The sequence below is a fragment of the Panthera leo genome, chromosome B4 (genome assembly GCF_018350215.1).
Source record: "Panthera leo isolate Ple1 chromosome B4, P.leo_Ple1_pat1.1, whole genome shotgun sequence".
NCBI classification, from domain to species: domain Eukaryota; kingdom Metazoa; phylum Chordata; class Mammalia; order Carnivora; family Felidae; genus Panthera; species Panthera leo.
The window spans coordinates 27,793,373-27,809,481 of NC_056685.1; the positions used below are offsets into that span (position 1 = coordinate 27,793,373).

General features: G+C 40.6%; 1 protein-coding gene across 3 annotated transcripts in view; it reads right to left on the reverse strand.

Moving 5' to 3' along the window:
- ZNF438 (zinc finger protein 438) overlaps positions 1-2,810 on the reverse strand; it is a 171,306-nt gene extending 168,496 nt beyond the window's left edge. For all 3 annotated transcript variants that reach the window (XM_042945247.1, XM_042945246.1, XM_042945244.1), the window contains exon 1: positions 2,172-2,810. The gene's annotated coding sequence lies outside the window, so the exon portion shown is untranslated. The remainder of the gene's footprint in view (positions 1-2,171) is intronic.
- Between the last annotated feature and the right edge of the window lie 13,299 nt (positions 2,811-16,109).

Sequence of the window (16,109 nt, forward strand, 5' to 3'; positions counted from 1 at the left end):
CCTTACGGCTAGTCCTCCAGCCAAGAAAACTAACATCAGATGCTACTTCCTTGATACAAACCTCCCAGTGGTTTCCTACCACACCTAGAGTAACACCACCATAGCCTACAAGGGCCCCCAAAATCCAGCCTGGTCCTCCAACACCGCCTGCCACCACTTTCCCCCTTTCCTTGCTGTGATCTGTACGCTCATCTTGCCACGCCTTGGCCACCTCAGGCTAGCGTCCACCTCCCAGCATCGTTCCTCCGCTGCCCCTGCTGTGAGGCACGACAGGACTGCCACGTGGAGCATGGACTCCGCGTCAAACTGCCCAAATTCAGTATGTTTAAGCTGTACGACCTCGAGCACGCCTTTCTGGGTGTCAGTTTCTTCATCCACAAAAATGGGAGATAATAGTACCTACCTCGTAAGTTCGCTGTAAAAATTTGGTGTTTACAAGACTACCTCAAATACACTGAGTCCATGTGTTTACTGCTCGTATGATCCCTGCCTGAAATGTTCTTACCTCACGCTCTTCCGCTCGGTTTCATGGATTCGACGGTCACCTCTTTCGGAAGGCTTTCCCTGACAGACCCTATCTACACCTGCTTGTTCCCCCACTGCCATTCTCTTATCTTCCTTCACCTCACTCTACTTAATCACTGTCTGACATAATACTGTGTTCTTATTCTTTGTAGCCCATTCCCCCACTGGAAAATGAGCTCCACCAGCTCGCAGGATAGTTGCTTGCTGCTATATTTCTAGTTCTGACTCAGAACCTGACTTCTCAACGAACACACCTCTTACCCAGGCTAGGGGACCTACGGAGGTTTCTTAATAACAATAACCACACTTAGGAACCCTGTCATCCTTACACTTACCCTCTCATTGGTTCCTTGAGAAAGCAACAGTAAATACACCATCATCTCCCATTTGAGACAGGAAAAGAAAATCCCAAGTTTGGGTGAGCTGTCTGTCCTTGGACACAAAGTTATTAAGTGGTAGAACAAAGACTAAAACCCCTGCTCTCTAATTCTAAGGCTTCTCAAAGGAGGTTAAACTGAATTTACAGAAATGTGATCTCTCCATCTCTGGAATAAATACACCCTGTGATGTGTACAATAGTATTCCCTTCAAAGGTCCTAACAAATACTTACCCCTGAATTTGAGAAGTATTACAGTACTAACTCATCAATAACGCGCTAACCCTTGGCAAGCCAAAACTTTCAAATTCAAATACGACCATCAGATATTCCAAGTGGACACAAAAACTCTAAAACTGAGTATACCTGTGTCGACTATAATGCACTAGTTCAAGCAAGCTGAAAGCTTTCTCTGAAAAACCCAGACAAGGGGATCTCATTTGTTCATTGTCAAGAACATTGTGATAAGGCTACCAGTCATTTCTTGATCCCTGTTCCACTAAGTTCAGTGACAACAGTTCAGATCGCCCATCAGACTCAAGTGTTGCCCATGATCAGTGGGCACCAGGGGGTTAAGGACGCAAAACTGTGAAAGATCCCTACCTACCAGACCTTTGTTAAATGGCCATTGGCCACCACGTTCTCAGAACAAGGACTGCCTTTCTAAGCTTTCACCTGCCAAGTTTACATGCTTGTGTTACCTCACGTGCTCTCACAACGTCCCCGGTTCTGTACGAATGCCAATTAGGCCAGGGGCTGCTTTACCTCCATTTTACACAAAAAGGAAACTGAGGCAGCAGGTGGTTATCTTTATAACCGGTCCTCAGCGATTTGGTCACTTGCAGAATCCCCAAAGAAGCCCAGATGTGGAGTCTCTGAGGAAACCCTCCATACCATACTTCACATGTCAAACTCCAGGGCTGAGGGGAATCTAAGTCCCTTCATCAGAGAAGGAAAAAAAGGGGGTCGCTACCATGTGGACCCTCCTCCTTCCCTGTCCTCGGTCGCAGGCTCCTTGAGCCCTCTCGGCCCCAGGGGAGAAGTGAGGGCCTGTCCTGCGGGGCGCGGCCTCGCCTCCCCGCACTCTCGGTCCCGCCCGTCGCAGAAGGTGCACTCCCGCTCTGGGCGGGCACCTGTCCCTTCGCCACGTTCGGTGGCTCCCCGATCGCCCAATGATCAAACGCCCACAGCCACCACCGACACCGGGAATGCGAGCAACAGAGCGAGCCCCGCAGGCCCAGGGAGCTGCAGGAATCCTTAGAAACTTACAGTTTTCCTACAGCGTGCGCGTCACGGCGAGGTGACGTCACGGGACCCGGCGTTCGGGAAGGTCAGGTCTCTGGGCGCCCGGCCGCACCGCCCCCACGGCTCCGCCCTGCGCGCGACGGCGGGAGAGACGCCCCTTTCCTCGGCGGCTCCGCCCCCGCGGTGTGGCGCCCGGAGCAGGCGCAGGCGCAAGTGGCCTGTGTGGCCGCCTCCTGGGGCGGGGACTGCTTGAGAAAGCTTCTCAGAAAACTTGTGGCCGAGGGCCGGGGACACTAATGGAAAGGGGCGTAGACCACCCCACCCCCACCCCAGGAACACATCGAACTAGCTGTCGCCCTGGGGGTTGGAGTCGGACGCCAGAGTTGTGAGGTAGACTTTCCGCAGACATTGCCTCCTTCCCTCACGTGTTCATTAAAAGTTCTCCACGTGTGGAAACAGCCGTTAGCTCCTCACCAGGTGCCTGCGACTCCTCGAGAGGGAGGAGTCAGCTCTCCCGCCGTGCCCTGCTCCCACCCGGCTCCGCCCCCGGGCCCGCCCCCGGCTCCGCCCCAACCGGACCTGCCTTGGGTAGGCCCCGCCCGCGATGGCTAGACCCGCCCCTCCAAGTCCGCCCTTCCGGCTCCGGCCCCGGCTCCCGGTTCCAGCGCGCGCGCGCGCCTACCCCGCCTTGTCCCGGCGCGGTCTTAGAGGTTTTAGTCTGTCTTTCTTACTGAATAACCCGTTTGGCCTCTGTGTAACTACTTACGGATTACCGTTCACCGTTATTAAATGTAACAAACGGTGGTTCCGTGTAAACAAATATGTACACTTCTTGGCGGGTGTAAACTTTCCACAGCCTCCCACTCATGTGACCATACCTTCCAGCGCCCCGGGTCAATGCTTTTATTTGTGCTCTTAGAAAGGACTAGTTATAAAAAAAAAAAAAAAAAAAAAAAAAAAAAAAAAAAAAAAAGAAAGGACTAGTTATGCTTAAAAGAGGACTCAGTAGAAGGAAAACTAAATGCCCGAGGAACTAACAACAGTGTATTAACAGATTATCTCTGGCTTGTAGGATTCTTACATTGCTCTCATAAGCGGGAAAAACAATAAACGTTATGGTTAAAAGTGGCTCAGACACATTTGTCCTGGGAGAAAAATAAAGGATGGGAAAAACAGGCCTTGGAAGTAAACCCAAAGGTGGAAATATTGTAGATAGCAAGGATCTCTTAAATACTTACTTGGAATCAAGACAAATGGCTAGATCAGGCATGGGATTTTGCCAGGCAGCTCCAGTGTAAATAAAACTTGAAACAATGGTTTGTTTACACTCTCATTGAAAATACTGTAGTATTTTCACAGAAAGGAGAGATTACAGGAGAATATTATTAGCCTTTAACTCTTGATATCTGAGCTGGTTAAAAAAAATGTGTATTCAGGAGAAATCGAAATTTTTGAAAAGTTTCTGATGTGGATAATATTTGTACCTCTTACTATATTTTTATGCAGGGTTTTAAGTATTATCAAATAACGTAAGAAGTTTGTAAAGTCTGTACATGATCATTACAACACTAAATTCCGCCCCCACCCCCCCACCCCCCCCCCAAGGGAGCAGAGTTATAGAAAAATAAGCAGTTTTGAAAAATGCTACATATTTTCAAAATAATTATACTGATATTTTTCTTTGCAAAACAACAATTTTAAGAAATTGTAAATTTCCTTGTTAACATACTTATAAAATGTTTTATGTATATCATGCCAAAAGCTGGAATTCTCTTTTGAGATTCCAGATGTACCCATGGGAGTGTTTCACAAGTAAATGTCATCTCTCATTTTTTGGAGTGGAAATGGATAAGAAGTGTACATCAGATTCATTCCGTGTTTTTAACATAGAATACTTTTGCTTCTGTAAGATGGTTTAACAGGATGCATTCTTTTTTTTCCCCATCTTATTCGTTTTTGTTTTTGTTTTTTCTCTTGCTACCTCAAGATTTAAAGCAAAAGCAAACACAAAAACTTCCGATATTTCTAGATGCAGGAAAGAAGTAATGTGGCTAAGAAAAGACTGACAAGCAGAAAGGGCACCCAAACAAAGAGGAACCTCAGGGAACATCAAGTAAAAATTTGTGAGGAAATACACATCCAGATTTAGTCAAGTTTCTGTGACAAACTGGAATCTGACCTAAATAAGAAGCCAGGAGCTAGGGTCAAAAGTGTGTTGATATTAGAGAGAGGAACTGTAAGAAGAACTTATTTCTTCAAGAAAATAAAGCCCTGGACATTCAAGGGTTAGCACCAGAGGGACTAAGGGCCTCTGCTCTGGCCCTTGGGGTTTCAATTTCCCCTGATGGCTCTTTCTCTTTGATATCTGCTGCTCCTAGCAAGCTAGCTCCCAGAACACTCTACTTCATAACACTTCCCTTGGTCCTACACTACAGACTGAGAAAAGCTGGACTTTAATACTAGGGGAAAATAAAAGGTCGAAATATAATAGCTACTATTTGAGTGTTTATATATACCCGGCACTGCATTATCTCACTTAATCCTTACAAATGGATAAGATAAATGCTGTTATTATTCCCATTTTACACACAAGGCAAACAGGGTACAGGATACTACGTCAAGTATCTTACATCACACAGCCCCTAAGTAGCAAAGTCAAGATTTGAATCCATTCGCCAGAATCCACAGCCATAACCATTGATCCGTATGAAGTTTCATGTAACAATACAAGAAACAGAAACTCAGGGGGTGGTGCCTGGGTGGCTCAGTTGGTTGAGCATCCGACTTGGGCTCATCCATGGTTCATGGTTTCAAGCCCCATGTCAGGCTTTATGTTGACAGCTTGGAGCCTGGAGCCTGCTTCAGATTCTGTATCTTCTTCTCTCTCTCTGCCCCTCTCCAGCTTGCACTCTCTCTCTCAAAAATAAATAAATGAACTTAAAAAAAAAAAAAAAAAGGGAACAGAGACTCACAAAGTCCAAAAATGTAAATTCTAGCTCCTAAAGACTGATTCCATAGGTATCTTCTTCATTATTCCCCAGCCTGTCTTTGCATGGATGCTTCTATTTCATTGTTTAAGGTGCCCATCATAACCCAGTAAGTTGATTTTATAACCATTAATAGATTGCCACCCTGCAAAACCCTAATCAGAATCCAAAATATAAAATATCAGATTGTATCACACATAATGAGGGTAATTTTTCCCGAAGCATAAACTTTGGGAAACTCTTGTTTCAGTAATGCGTGTGTATCCTGAGTTGCTGTGCCAATGTATTTCCTACTATGGGTCTCAATCAAAAGAAGTTTGAAAAACACTATTACAAGCCACCTCTTGCCTGACTTCCATGCATATTTCATCCTTCAGAATTAAGATCAAGAGACACCAAATCCCATTCTGCCACCCCCTTGCATCTGTCTCAGCTCCAAGATCTGGTCTGAGATGTCTCTTTCCAGGCAGCCAAGATAATAATCAGGTCACTCTTGTATCCAGAAATGCTCCTGTCTCCAGTGCAAGCCCAAAAGGGTCCTAATAACTTAACAATAGAATAAACATCCACAAACCAAGAGTTACACAGAATAAAAGAGAGATTGTTCAGAGCAAGGAGCAGAGATAAGGAGCTTAGTGGAATGGAGACCTGAGACAAAGATTGGAGAGCTATGGAGGAGCGTGTGATTAATAACCACACAGTCTTTCACACGTCTGCTGTCACACAGTTTGCAAAGTATTTCGTGTCTCATTTTATCAGCTGTCTTCCCCCATCCCTTTATTTAGCTAATTCCCCCCACCTTTTGGTCTCTTCTTCTCAGGAACTCCCCCTGAGAGGCTTTCCCTAAGCTGTCTCTGCTCTTGGCCTTGAAAATGATTTTAATTTTCCTTCTCTGCTAGACTGTAAGCTCTGTGAGAGGAGGGACAATGTTGGTCTTGTTCAACCTCAAATCCTCTAAACTTGTAGCTGAACACCCTAAGTAGGCACTCAAGAACTATGTGAGGAAGGAGGAATGAATGCATTGATGAACTCAAATTTAAAGACTGGCTGGTTTTCTTATTCAAGATGCTAGTTGTTTTCTTAAAAGGGGGGACTGTGTCAGAGTGCCTGGGTGGCTCAGTCAGTTAAGTGTCCGACTTCAGCTCAGGTCATGATCTCACAGTTCGTGAGTTCAAGCCCCACGTCAGGCTCTGTGCTAATAGCTCAGAACCTGGAGCCTGGTTCAGATTCTGTGTCTCCCTCTCTCTCTCTGCCCCACCCCCACTCACACTCTTTCTCAAAAAAAAATAAATAATAAATAATAAATAAATAAATAAATAAATATTGAAAAGGGGACACTGTGTTAATAGAAATAATACTGAGAAGAAAAATCCGTTAAAAGGAAAAACATTTTGAACAACGATGCAGCGTATCACAGCAGAACACTGAACAGGAGCAACTCTGTTATTAACTGAGTACTTTTGTTCAAGTCCAGTAACTTCTTAAGAGACTTCAGTGGGCTCAATAAATGTTATTTGTAGTGAAGGTCCTAATAGAGTGTTGCCCCAGGGGAACTCTGGGAAATCAGGGCAGGCCACCTGGAGCCTTATTTGCATAAAGTTCCCTAAAAGAAACTGACAGGCACTGGGAGCTGGCAATTAATCCTTTTAAACAAAAGATGTTGGACAAAGGCTTCCCCCAACCACAAGAGGGTGGGATGGGGGAGTATGGAGGGAAATGGAAGACAAGTAACTAGTGTCATTGCTCCCAGGAGCCAAGTTCATGATTGAGTACAGGGCCAGGTGCATGCTTTTGAGTATGAAGTTGAAAGAAGCAAATTGCCTTTTTTTTGTGAGTGTGTTGGGATTGGAGGGCAAGGGTGAAAGATGCAGGAGAAAGGAGAGGGTGTCAAAAATATTTACAATTCCTCAAGGGAAAAAAAAACCTCACCTACTACAGCACAACAGGCAGAATATTCCAGAAACAGACCTCTGGGTCTTTGTATATACTGTTCTTCCTCCCTGGAATCTATTTTCTCCCTTATCTCTTAGAAAAGACCTACTCTTTCTTCAAGTTCAAGTTCTACCATTAACTATCTCTGCTAGTAATAATAGCCAACCTTCACTGAGCACTTGCTTAGATCTAAGGCTCAGCACTCTCTGTAAAACCTTTAATCTTTACAACAATTCATTTTTTTCTTAGAGGTGCAAAAGCTAATGGTGCCTCCTGTAATTGATGGCATCTTCAATTTAATAACAAATAGTGTGTTGTATTAAAACTCTTTATGCTTCTTTCTCCCCCACAAAGCTGTGAATTCTTTGAAGACAGAGCATGATTTACTCCACTTTGTGTCCTTAGCGCCCCATGCAGTTCCTGGCACATAAAAAAACATTTGACAGACTTCTTGAACTCAGTTGGAGAAGGTATTTCGTCTCCAGGGCAGAGTGACAGGTAGGAGCAACCTAGGAGACAAAAGTCATCACTGTTGACACCAAAATTTGTGGTTATCCCCAAGACCTCATTGGCCTGGGAAAACAAAGCCACCACCATCTCTGAGTTTTATCCTGGTTAAGTCCTATCTGGCTGTAAGGTACGTGATAGTGCCCCTGGGCAATTAACTCAACATGTCTCTTCTCCACTTGACAAATTGTCATTTATTATTTGCCCTTTATGTTGGGGTCACGCAGTTTTTAACCAATTAAAGCAATTATACTAAGGCCAAATCAGAGCAATATTTTAAAATCTGATTTTGAAAACTCAGATCCAATTAAACTGGAGATGGTACTCAGCTCACAGAGGTGTTTGATTTGTGTTTTTACATTTTTGAGTGGACTATCAGAAAGAAGATAACACATTTTATTTTTTAAAAAAATTTTTTTAACGTTCATTTATTTTTGAGAGAGACAGAGTGTGAGTGGGGGAGGGGCAGAGAGAGAGAGAGACACGGAATCCAAGGCAGGCTCCAGGTTCTGAGCTGTCAACACAGAGCTGGACACGGGACTCGAACTCACGATCTGGGAGATCATGACCTGAGGCAAAGTCGGACGCTCAACCGACTGAGCCACCCAGGCACCCCAGGAGATAACATATTTTAAAAGCAGGCATTTGACTTCTTCCAAAAAGTCAGAAGCTCCGATGATGTCGGCTGCCCACTACCCCAGGGCATTCATCACTGGAGTGAAGCTGCCTGGTTCAGAGGTGCAGATGTTCCCCATTTTCCCATAACCCCACCTTGGGGACTATTTAACCTACCCCTGAAGGCACTTGAGTTTATGACGAACCTTGAAAGTGAAGGGCTTGATCATTTAAGTCTCTAGCTTAAGAAAGATCATAAAACCTGCAAAATGAACAGCTTTGCCCAGAAATTCAGTAATGCTCTAAATGATTGTCAATAGTCACATTTTCCTTTAGAAATAGATTTTTCACAATGTTTATATATGTCTTCTAGAGAAGAAGTATTTTTGTGCATTAGGGATATTGCTTTTTGGTATTTTGTGCATTAGGATACTGCTTTTTGGTATTTAAACAAAAGAGAAAAATACTTAAGAGAAATAGAGGGCAAATAGACAATAGAGTTCACAGTACGGCCAGGCATATGCGACTGTTGTACTGACTGATTCGCAGAACACGCACTTAGCCTGCAACTTGCTTTCCTTGGCTTCTCAGTTCTCTTGTGACACATGGGAGGAGGGAAGTGAGTGTTAATTATCAGGTTCGTGTGTTGTTCTATACCACAAATGGTAGTCAGGGTCACTTTTACGTTACACTTTAAAGTAAACTCTGAGGCTATATAGAATGTGAGCATTTCATTAGTCTGTTATTTTGGTGAGATTCTCTTGTCTAGACATGTGGTGGGTACTGCTATTGACATTGGTTGCAAATCACAAAACAAAAAACAAAAAAAAAAAAAACCCACAAAATAACAGGCTTGAACTAGATTGGTTTATTTCTCTCCTGTATAAAAATGTCTGGACATAGGTGATTCAGGTCCAGTTTGCCCATGTCACCTATCAGGGACTCAGGCTCTTTCCATCTTGTTGCTCAGTCATACATGACCTACATTCCCAAAGTCATCTCACAGTCCAAGATGGCACCCTAGCTCCAGTAATCCCCCAGCATGCAAGAAGGAGAAGCTTCAGAATATTCTGCAGCCTGTACTTCTCAAATCCCACTTTTTCCAAGAAGCTTTTCTCAGCTAATTAAGAGACCGAAGTGTTGATTTCTAAATTCACTTAAAACCGACTTTTCCTAGATTTCAATCATTTAAATACTTAAGATGTATTTATATTATGCATAGTCTCAATATCTCTGTCATTGCCATTGTTCTTAAATCTAGAACAATGATTCTCAACCTTGGCTGCACATTAGAGTGGCCTGACAAACTTTGAAATGAAAAAGCAGTGCTCAGGTGCTGCTGCTGGTCCAGGATCCATACTTGGAGAACAACTGCAAAGGTGAGAGAAGACTGTCAGCTGGGGGCCGGGGAAGGGGGCTGTTGAGAGGGGGTTCACACCAGTTGTAGGTTCTGTCCGAGGCTCACGTGTACACAGGGCCCTAGGGAGTATGTGTGCCAGGGAAGCTAGATGCCAGCCTAGGATTCTATACAGATGGTCCTGAGGCCGAATGTGATCCAGAGGCACGAGGCTTCATATCTGTGAATGGATGACGAAAACCCTTGGGCCAGGATGACCAGGATTGGAAGTTACCAGGCACTGAAGGGCTGAGGCTCTTCCCCATTATTTCTGGGTTTATGTACAACCCTAAGAGAAGGAATAGGAGCCAGGAAAGATAGATAGATGATAGATAGATAGATAGATAGATAGATAGATAGATAGATAGATAGATAGCATTTTTGACCTCTCTAGTGTGGAAACTAAGGTTGGATTTAATTTAGAAAAATTAAAGAAATGTGATAGCTCTTTTGACTCAGATATCAGGGAACAAAATTGTGGATTGACAAAAGCTGATATATGTGCAGGAAAATACCTTATATTTAAACAATAGTTTATTGTCATATGTAAGTTCTCGTGCTCTAATTATTATCTGATTAGAACTACAAAGCTATGCTTTAGAGTGAATACAAAGCAGAGAGGTGATGTCAGGAGAAACAGGATGGGGGCACCTGGCGGTTCAGTCAGTTAAGTGTCTGACTCTGGATTTTGACTCAGTTCATGACCTTGCAGTTTGTGGGTTCGAACCCTGAATTGGACTCCACACTGCTAACAGTGCAGAGCTTCTTGAGATTCTCTCTCTCTCTCTCTCTCTCTCTCTGCCCCTCCCCCACTTGTATGTGCGCACACATACTCTCTCTCAAAATAAAAATAAATAAATAAATAAACTTAAAAAATTTCACAAATAACAAATACATAATTCAATGAATTTTAACCAATAAATAAAGCCATGTTCCCACCAAACAATTTTAAAATACATATATTATGGAATATTCTCATCACCCAGAAAGTTCCCTTTTGCTACTTTGTGGTCAGTCCCTTCCCCTCCTCTGGTCCCTAGTACCAGTGTTTCTTTTGCCTTTATATAAATAGATTCATATAAATAGAATAATATAGTGTTTTGTGTCTGGCATCTTTTACCTAGCGAAATGTCTATGAGATTTACCCACATTGTTGTATCAGTAGTTCAAACCCTTTTTTATTGCTGTATAGTATACAATATTCCGGATATATTATAATCTATGTTATCCATTCACCCATTGACACACATTTGAGTTGTTTCCAGTTTTGTCTATTATAGATTAAACGCCTATAAGCTTTGGAATACAACTCTTATGTTTTCTTCTGTCTTGGACAAATACCTTGTAGTGGGACTGGATTTTGTGGTTAGTATGTCCTTAACTTTGCAAGAAAATCTTAAACTGCTGTGCAAGGTGGCTGTACAAATTTACATTCTCATCAGTAATGTATGAAAGTTCTAGTTCCTTCACATTCTCACCAACATTTGGCATTGTCAATCTTTCAGTTCCTTTGTTGTTTATTTTCTAGTGTTCTATCTAAGAAAGGTTGGACTCACCCAAGGTCACAAAGAATTTCTCTTTTGATTTCTTCCACAAGTTTTGTAGCTTAGCTTTCACATTTAAGAATATGATCCATTTAGAATTAGATTGTTGTATAGTGTGAAGCAAGAGTTGAGTTTCTTTTTCTTTTCCCATATAAATAGCCAGTTGTTCAAGCACCATTTATGTTACAATTATCTTTCCCCAACTGAATTACCGTAGTACCTTTGGCATCATCTTTGTCATCTTTTTTTTTTTTTTTTTTCCCCACAAAATCCCATCTGATCTCTTTCTAACTAATCTTTCCTCACTTGAGATCATCCTTCTCAGTATGGTCAGATTTAGGCTAAAAAAATAAACCTCCACCACCACCACCACCAACAACAAAAACGTAAAACCTCTGCAGTGGCTTCTGTGACACATTGCTCAGGTCCCTCCTCCTCTTCAGATCCCTGGATGGAGACATTTGTTCCAGCTTCTGGACGTGTTGGTTGGTGATAGTTCACAGCTGTGTCCCTCTCCAGGCATTCTCCCATCTGCGGGCATCAGCCATGCCCAAGGCTACCCCTTATCTCTGGAGACAGCCCACATCCAGTCATTCTCAGTGTGGGTAAGAGGCCTAGTGGCCTGGCTTCAAGGTAGGACAACTCTGAACAGCCATTGTGGCTCAAGAGCTACAAGGGATCGGCTACAGCCTCTGATGCATCTGCTTTAAGGCCCAACTTCCCCTCTTCCCAGTCCTCCTTCTCCTTACTCTCTTAGAAGTACTGTTCCCAAAACTATTCCCTATATGAGTTGCTGCATGCAAATCTCAGGGCTTCTGTGACTATTTCTCAGGGAGTCTGACTTCTGATAATCTTAGAGCTGATTATGTCATTTCTCTGCTTACAGTCCTTTGCCTACAATCTAAAGTAGTATCTCCTCAGTGAGGCATACAAAGGCTTTCATAGGTTGGCTCTAATTCATTTCTCTCTCCCCAACTTCCTCTGTCACCATGGACTCTGTCCTTCAGATAACTTTATTCATTTATATCCCCTCATTCCCCATTACCCACTTCTTTGCATATGGAGCTTCTCTCTGCCAAGGATAAATTTCCCACCTTCTGCTTATCCTTCTGTTCTGCCCTGGGTCAGATGTCACCTCCTCTGGGAAGTCTTCATGTTTCTCCCCACAGTACCATATAACTGTTTATATAAGAATTTGCCATCTAATACTGAAACTTATTTGTTTACCTATTTGACTCTCTTACTAAATTATGAACTTCTCTAGGCAGGGACTGAATCCTGGGCCCTGTGCCATCATGGATTATAGATTTGCAATACATTTTTGGTGAATACATGAATAATATATACCAAGATCAGATGGGCACTGTAAAAAGTATTCAACATTTGGAAACTTTTGCTGTATTTGGTTCATGGTTTCGTATATCTAGAGTGTCATGTATCTCCTTTAACATAGTCTATATATTTTTTTAATCTTTTTAAGATTCTGGACTACCATGTTGACTGGCAACAAATCCAGGCAAATACTTTAAGATGAAATGAAATCCAAACCTCAGATCTTTAAAGTTAGTTCTGTGTGTATATATATATATATATATATATATATATATATATATATATATAGAGAGAGAGAGAGAGAGAGAGAGAGAGAGAGAGAGGGAGAGGACGGAGAGACTAGGGGTAGAAATATCAATTATTTCAGGGGAAAAAAAAGACAGAGAAAGAAAGAGGTGGGGAGAGAGACCTGATTAAATTGGATTGGTTAGTTAGAGACTGGAAATTTTCCTCCCTTTCCCAAGAGGCTTATTTTTTATCTTTCTTTTTCACACTGCAAAGTGTCAAATTAAATTGCAAAGTTAATTCTCATCACTAAGGAAGGGATTCTAAATGTATTAATTAAGGATTACTGGGCATTTTAATTTTATTCATGAGAATGAAAACTTTTTAATAATTAACTATGTGTTCTCTTTTACATATTTACATTGTTATAGCATATTACAATTTAACATCAATGCACTAGACTCTAGTTTCCAGAGACTTGGATGACTATTTTAAAAGAAGAGCTGTGCTTATTGATATATTTGATTTTATGAATTATGATACTGGAGTTCCCTTGAGAAATCATGTTCTCTTTTCTTTACAGATGAAGTCCTTACCAGGACGAGATCTTATCTTGCAGGAAGCCATGAATCCACTGTGGAGAAGAATGATTTGGATTTCACTCTGGTAGAACATGAAGTACCTTTTGAATTCTTTACTGTCTCTTTCAGTGATTTATATTATGCATGAAAATAAGCTTTAGCATTTTTCAAAACAGATGAATCTATGTTTATGGAAATTGAAGTTGTGCTGCAGGAAAAATCTAAGAGAAAAACACAAAAGTATTTCTTTTTTGGTAAGGTAACAATGTAAAAGCAAGTAAAAAAAATGAACAAGGAAAAGCAGTGTTATCTTTGAAAATCCAGGTATTTATGATTATGTCAAAATTCATATTTTAAACAGTGAAGCATTCATTGGAAACGTTGGAACTGTCTTCTGTGCAAAATAAATGTTGAGAAGAGTGTAAATTCTAAATGATGAAATGTATTCTGAAAATAAAATTATAAATTTATAAATTTAAAATTAAAAATATGTCCCTTTTTCCAAATTTGCTTTACCTTTTAACATTTAGCTTGGACCCTTCTGCTATTTTTGCTCAGTAAATCAGCTATTCTAGTTCACAGAGAATATTAAAAAAAATATAACTGTAGAGAAAGGAAACAGCAATTGAATGATGCAGTGTTTTAAGCAAACTAAATTATAGTGCTTCCAATGGCAGCAACAGTCAGAGGTTTCTTTTTTAATTAAATCATGAGTTTTTATTAACAAAATAAAAGCCTTAGCTTTTTATATACGTACAAAGAAATTATGTGCGTAGACGCACATTGTGCCCTTGTCACCTTGACGGACAGAGATTATTATTAACAATAGTGTAATACAGGCGTACAGAGAATGTGGAATTCTGTCTGTCTCTGTTAAGATTTAGATCCTGCCAGTGGGTAGCAGCTGTTTTAAATTTAAGAGGACAGGAATGGGTTAGCGACATTTTGTAAGAAATAAATGAGCCCTCAGCACACACCAATTGCTGGTAAATTCAGAAAATGATCAACATTCTTCCTTGAGCAGGAAAATAAGATAGGAAATGCACCTGCAAAGACTTATTTTCAAAACAGAAAAGATGTTGCTGTGGAACAAAGACATTTGCCAAAGTTTCTCCTTTCTACTCTTTACGCTTTTTCCCCCATCTTTTGTCTTTTCACATTCAAGACCATCTCCTGATTTCAATTATTTTCCTAAAATCTTAGAGATTTTGAATTAACTAATACACACCCCCCCAAAAAAAATCTTGACAACTCAGAGGTGTCAACTTCAATTTTAAAACCAAGAAAGTAATTTTCCATTAACATTTGCTCAACATCAGTTTCTTCCTTTGGTCTATGCTTTTTTTTTTTTTTTTCTCTATGAAAATAGCATCAACATTTTTTAAAGAACCAAACAACAAAAATCAATTAAAAAAACAAAAACATCAGAAAAACATAATAACTGTATAATAAGCAAGATAATAAAGGGGCTGCTACACCATATTAAAAATAGCTAGTATATTTTATGCTTTATCGTCTGGTTGGCGTTCCAGACAGTTGGTGAAAAACTTTGAACAAACCTCTGAGTCAGTAGTGTGAAATTTTAAACTATAAGCTTTCTAATATTTTTAAATATCACGTAATTGATGTGAATGAGACAATTTATATATCTTAATAAACCTAATTTAAAAGAAAAACTAATTCCCCCAAGTTGCCATTTTAATTTCCTGAAGTAGATTCCTATGTCTGTCACTTAACACCCTATAAACTATATGTATTTCTTATTTCCTTGTCTTTAAATCATAATCCCAGAAAACCTTTGAAAAGAAGGATCTCATATTTAGAAGTAAATGAAAAGCTGAGATAAAAATATAGGATAGTAATGTAGACTATACTTAATATGATCAAACTATAGTTCTCTGCCATAATTTACTTTTAAAATTAGATGATTTTAACTATTAAAAATAGTTCCCTGTATCTGTGGTTTTCAAAACTGTGTGTAGGTTTTTGCCATCATCAGGGATATGATCCACATAAACACATACACACACACATACCAAAGAAGCTGAGGTAAACAATTAAACTGAATTGAACAAATTAAACTGAATTAAACTGACAAGAAGTATTTGAGGCCATTTTCAGGCTACATAACACATTAAAATAGAGTATTTTCTCAAATAAGTCCAGCTCAAGCTTTAGAAAACTGCATTTTAATAAAAGGATACATAATAATCATTCCTTATAATCAAAATTAGAACGCAAAATTTAGAATAGTAGGGAAGGTAGAAAAAGGAAATAGTAGTAGCAGAAATTCTGATTACAATCATTTACATTACTGCTCCCAAACATGACATGACAACATGAGAAAAAGATCCTTTATGACTGTGATTATAAACCCCAATCATTACCTACCAAATCACATAAAATTAGAACCTAGAATTAAAACAAAAACAGATAGGGAAAAGACTCTCAGAGTGCCACCTCAGCAACATGCTTGTCTAATTTTGATGTTTTTTTTCCTATTGCTATTGGGATTGAAAAACGTTTGCCCTACACTATTATTTGAATATAAAATTTGAGCCAGCATTTGGTCACTCCCTTAAATTTCAAGATCCTTGGTGGTACAGAATACATTTTTACTTATCTATCTCCCAGTATTGTGTTGTGCACATAGAAGATCCTTAAAATGTAATTTAAAAAAGGCACAAATTGGGTTACCTGGGTGGCTCAGTTGGTTAAGCATCTGACTTCAGCCTAGGTCATGATCTCGTTGTTCCCGAGTTCAGGCCCCACATGGGGCTCTGTGCTGACAGTTCAGAGCGTGGTACCTGTTTCAGATTCTATGTCTCCCTCTCTCTCTCTGC